This window comes from Cynara cardunculus (assembly GCF_001531365.2).
Source record: "Cynara cardunculus var. scolymus isolate 2C chromosome LG 1, CcrdV1, whole genome shotgun sequence".
Classification (NCBI taxonomy): Eukaryota; Viridiplantae; Streptophyta; class Magnoliopsida; order Asterales; family Asteraceae; genus Cynara; species Cynara cardunculus.
This window is the reverse complement of record NC_037528.1, coordinates 16511172-16517277: the sequence shown is the minus strand read 5'-3', so window position 1 is coordinate 16517277 and position 6106 is coordinate 16511172. Positions and strand designations below refer to the sequence as shown.

Genomic DNA, 6106 nt, shown 5'->3' with positions numbered 1-6106 from the left:
AGAGAGAGAGAGAGAGAGAGAGAGAGTTTGTTTCAAATACAATTCATAGTATTTGTACAATCAATGCAATCCAATAAATTGAGATATTTATAGAAATAATGAAAGTTCATTTATTATGATTTAAAATGACCTTTTTAAGTGTTATTTTCAAAAAAAAAAATAGGGACCAAATTTGTAGTTCACTCAATTTTTACGATGAATGAATTTTAGAAATGAAAGTGATAGAAAATGAAGTATAACGACTCCCACATATAACTATAATATAATATACCAATAAAAACCAAAATAATAATTATTCAAAAGACCGAAGAAGAGGCATCAATGAAGTCTATTATTTTAAGGGTTCGTTTATTAAACATTTATTTGATAAGTGTTTACCGGTAAAATTTAATATTATTATTTACGTATCAGGTAAGATTTTAGTCCACCAAAACGACATCCTATGCAACAAATTTACCCGGTAAACGCTTACCGAGAGTCGTCGCCCTCACTTACCGGGTAAGATTCATGGTCTTTGTCTCGCTCTTACCGGGTAAGATTTTTGGTCCTTACCATATTCATCCAGTGAGGCAACATGACTTGGTAAACACTTACCTGATAAGCGTTTACTGGTAAAACTTAATACTATCATTTACTTACCGGGGAAGATTTTAGTCCACAAAAACGGTATCGTATGCAATAATTTACCCGGTAAGCGCTTACCGTAGTAAGAGCCGTCACCCACACTAACCGGGTAAGACTCTTGGTACTTGTCTCGCTTTACCGGATAAGATTCTTGGTCCTTGTATATTCATTCGGTAAGGTAATGTAACTTGGTTTTCACTTACCCGAGTAAGGTTTGGTAAACGGCCCCTAATACGAGGATGTATTTTTTGCTCACTCAACAACTGTGGTTAACAGGAGACCTGATATTAAACCTTGGACCTATCTTATATTTGAGGAAAATCAGTTTACTCTTTTATCAACTGAATTACATACCAAAGATTTTAATCTCCAAACATTATTTTTGATGAAAGATAATTGACTTCTTCTGATTTTTGGTGTTCGTCTTATCTTATGTTATATGTCACCAATTTTGTTAATTTGCTTTACTAAAAGACATTTTAAATTGTCCAACAATAACTTATATGTCGGAATTATTCTGATTAAATAATATGATGTTTAATTTAAATAAAAGGCATAACAAAGCTTGTTTTATTTTAGTATATTTTACTCTTGATAAAGTTATTTTGTAATTTATTTTGTTAAGATAAATATAAACTTATATTAGTTTTAAACGGTGAAAGTTGTTTACAGATGTTCGAAACATAAGGAATGATGATATATGGTTTGTCATAAAGTACTGTAATAAGATTATAATATTAATAACTAAATATTTAAAGTATTTTTTAATATTCATGATTTGTTGACCAAAGTCTACGTTTCCATTATTATGATCTTAAAATGTAAGAAATTTGGTTGAACTATGATTTTTCGTTGCTAGAAATGAGCTCCGGTCTTTGTTTCTTCATCGTTTTTAATGTTGCGTATTAGCCTTTGTGTTCAGTTTTAGCCTCCTCGTTGGTTGTTGTTCTGATTAGTTTCTGTTCCCACTTAATTATGGTCCCTTTGGTTTACATGATTGGTTTTGATGGATTTGGATTTCATGGAGGGATTTGGATTGGAAGGGATTTGAAATCATTAATTTGTTTGATTTGTAAGGTTTGAAAAGGAATTGGATTCCATTATTTATAAATAATTTATACAAAATTTTATAAATAATTAAATTACATTTTTATTAATTCGATTATTGTAAAATAAAATATTTTCAACATTTTTTAAAACTTTATTTCATACAATCCTACGAAAGCTCATGAAATCTCGAGCATCATTTCAAAATTCTATGTTTGTAGGATTTTAATTAAATCCAAGGATTTCAAATCTGGACAATGCAACAAACCAAACATAGGATTGAAATTGATTCAAAACCCAAAACCCTCCAAATCCATTCCATTTCTAGTGTTTTGATAGTTTTATTGTGCTTCTTGCAGAATTTATTCTCATCTCCTCTTATTCTTGTGTGTTTGGAATTAATCTAGTTTCTTGCTTTAGGAAGTTTCCTTTCTTCTAATACAATAAAAAATAAATGATGCATCTCCTAAATTGTAATCAAGAAAATAAAAGTTAATCGTTAAAAAATCAAAATAATCATCATATTTTACATTGATTGTAAGTTCATATCTCAACATACATGACAAATTTAGGATCTCTAGAGTTACGGAAAACTTCACATAATGGTACAAGCAGGATTTGGTTGTTCGTAAATAGTCATCATACAACCCATGCCCATTTGTTGACAAATAATACAATCGTATCTCATGTGGTTATCGTAAGGATGCATGTGAACTTTTTCTTCAGGTTTTTTTTTCTGTTTGTTTCTTCTCTTCGGGTTTCTTTTCCTCTGGTTTCTTTGGAGGAGCGGGTGGAGGTCCTATTGTCACCACTTCCACGAATTTTCCTGCCTTTTTTGTTTGTAAAATTATCTCGTAAGGATCTGCATCTCCTGTTACAGTTACCGTTCCTTTGGCTCCATCAATTTCTATTTTATCTACACCTACAATCAACCAAAATTACACAAGGTATGAAAGTATTATATTCCACTTGTTAAAAATTAAGAAAACAAACGATAAATGGAATGAAACAAGCAAATTGCATAAGGTTTAGTAGCAAATACATATAATTTATATACCTTGTACCTTCTTAGGTTCTCTAAAGTTATCATTTATTWATTAATTAAACCGTATATTGTTTGTGTGACTGTTTGAGCCATTGATTATTAAACAATTATTTGAACAAGGTTTTGTAAGAAGGGAAATTTTAAATAAAAAAATTGCATATAACTTATTCTTTTTCAACTTGTTCAAAATCATGTTACAAAAACACCAAATAAATCATTCACTTCAAAGAACTTTTGAAATGGGATGTACCTTGAAGACCAGAAACTGATCTCAGGATCTTCTTCTTGCATTTCTTGCATGATAATTGCACCTTCAATACCGTCTTTTGCACCATTTACCCTTCAACTCTCTCTCTCTCTCTCTCTCTATATATATATATATGTATACAGTCGGTATGGACAAAGGTCGCATTGGGTTGTTCACCATCCCTTGTCACTATTTCAAAACCCAACTACATTAATTGGTGATAATCTTGTTTTATATTCGGTTCATAAAATCATTTTTGATTTGTTTCGTTTATATATTTATTATAACAGTTTGTTAATATGTTAATCAAACGATACATAAATATACATGAGAATCAAGATCAAGATCTGTATATAAATGTAATACAAATTTCAGCTACTTATAAACAACTCCCATTTGACTTTGTCTATGTCATCTCATGTTATACTTCTTTGTTTTCATCGATTTGCAGCTTTGATTTCTCAAGAAAAATATATATTATTAATTAATAAATAAAACCCTCCTAGCTTATTTATTTGATAAATAACTCATATCTTAACACACATACACAGATACGTGTGTAGATTTAGGATCATGTGACTTGACATATTTTTGTGAGACCCATGAGACCATCTAAATAACACTGAACTTTCATAAAAATGAACTTTTACAGTGTTTCCGCTGTGAAAGTTCAATGTTTGTTGTAGTTTAATGATGTTTTGATGTGAAGATTCAGTGTTATTTTGTGGTCTCATACAAACAAATTGGTCTCACAAAAAAACATGTATTATATATATGTATGTGTGTGTATATATATATATATATATAAAATATAAATAGATAGATAGATAGGTTGGGTTCCGATAAGAATGGAAGTTGTGAGAAACGTAAGAAAATATTTCCACCATTGAATCAATCTTAAATGAATGTCAACACTAATTAGGTGTACCGAGATGTACCGGATCGATTCCTTTCTAAAGCGCAATTCATGGATGAACATAAAATTAAAAATGATCAAGGGTTCAGACCTCTTCTTACATTTCTCATTATAATTTCCATTCTCACACGATCATTCACCTATAGCGGTAGGTTGAGTTCTAGTGAGAATGAAAGTTATGATGAGAAAAATAAGAAATTATCTCCACATTTGGATCAATTTTAATTGAATATCAAAATTGATGAGGTACACCGAGATTCTCCAGATCAATTCCCGTATCAAGCACAATTTATGGGATGAAAGTGAGATTAAACGTGAGCAAAGGTTCGAATCCCTTCTTACACTTCTCGTTTTAACTCCTATTTTTCATAATCTTTCGCTTATATATACATACATTAAAGATGGATTACGGCTGAATATTTTATATTGTGCTAAATCAGTAAAGAGATGTTATATGATAAAATATATTTTAATTAAAAACAAAATATATCATGTCAATGATTTTTCAAATTTAAAAAAATAAAAAATGATTTAAAAAGGATTAATGATTAAATTTATTTTTATTAAAAATGATTCCTGATAAATTTATTTTAAATAAAAATAAAATATATTTTGTTGGTGATTTTTCAAATAAAAAAAATAAAAAATAATTTGATTAAATTTAACGATAAAATTTAACTAAATAGATAATTAATTAAAACTCGTTGCTTGAGCAAATCATATACATAATATATTTTATTTTTAATTAAAACAAATTTAATAAGTAATCAATTTTAAATTATTTTTTATTTTTTTAATTTGAAAAATCATTAACAGAATTTTTTTATTAAAATAAATTTCAATAGAACCGATCGTAATGGAAATTGTTTAAGCAAATCCCGTTCAATGCTTGATAGAGTTCAGATTCTCCAATAGTACCACACTCTTGTTATTCATTACAAAATATCAATAATCTTTTTTAGATATACGTACTTTTTTGTAAATATAGATATTTTTTGTTGTATTTGTTTCATTTTATAAATGTAAGTACTTTTTTTGTTCAAAAATTGTATAGGGACTTAATAGTTAAAAATATGAAAGTCCATTGACTCTTTTTTCCAGACTTTATCCATTATTTTACCACATTAATCAGTTTTATAGGTTATAAGAATGTATCTAACATGTTTTAGAAAGTTCAAGAAGTTATTTTACAGATTTTGGAATGTCCAATGACTTATTTGTTCCAAAAAAATGTCCAAAGATTAAAGGGGGTGTTTGAGATTGCTTATTTGAAACAACTTATGCTTTTCTACAAAAGCACTTATCAACTTATTATAAATCAGGAGAGTTTAACTTTTTCAAAAACTTCTTATTACCGGTTTGACACCGGTATAAGTTGTTTATCCAAACAATCAAAAGTGCTTATTACCGGTGCCACACCGGAATAAATCAATAAGTTGTTTTTATAAGCAAACCCAAACACCCCCTTAATTATTCCAAACACCAAAATCCATTGGGTTCTTTTAGACTTTTCCCTTTATATAATTTTAAGCCCAAATATGTGTAAACTAATTGCTTGAACACAAGAGTATCTTTTATCGTAGTTCACATGGACGGATCAATTCAATGAACCATCACATAATGATAAAAATGTGGTAAATTTTGTTCAGCGTTTCATACATTACACATTTGAGTGACACAAAATATAAAGTTTAAAGTAAATCTTGAACAATGTCGTTTAAAAATAAATCTTGTACGAGGTTTAAGGTTGGGTGTATTTGGGCATGCGATTTCCAATGATGATCAAAATTCAAGAGGGTGGTGCGACAGTTTGGGGAGGAGAGATGCACGGAGCGACTAGCGAGAAGTATTTTAATTTTAACATCGGGTTTTTGATTAGTATTTGTTTCAATGTTGATAGTGGTTGAAAATCAGTTATACTTTTAACCTTTCAAATACTTTTATGGTTTTATATTACTTCTCTTGCTTTTTTCAAATTTTATTTTATACCTTATATATCATATTAATTAATCAATTAATTATTAGCTAAAATACATTAAAAACATATTTTCTTTTACAAATCACACCGTTAAAAAGATCTCGTCGATACTTGCAAAACAAGCCCGATATTAAATATTTTTAAAATTAATTAAAATTTTAATGTCAACACGAATAAAAAACAACATATTGTTAAAGTTAATTATACGCATGTATGATAAAACCGTACTTTTTAATTAATTTTTATTTT

General features: G+C 28.6%; 1 pseudogene; it reads right to left on the bottom strand.

Annotated features, from left to right (window-relative positions):
• Nucleotides 1-2266: 2266 nt before the first annotated feature.
• LOC112518446 lies at nucleotides 2267-3051 on the bottom strand (annotated as a pseudogene).
• Nucleotides 3052-6106: the final 3055 nt, after the last annotated feature.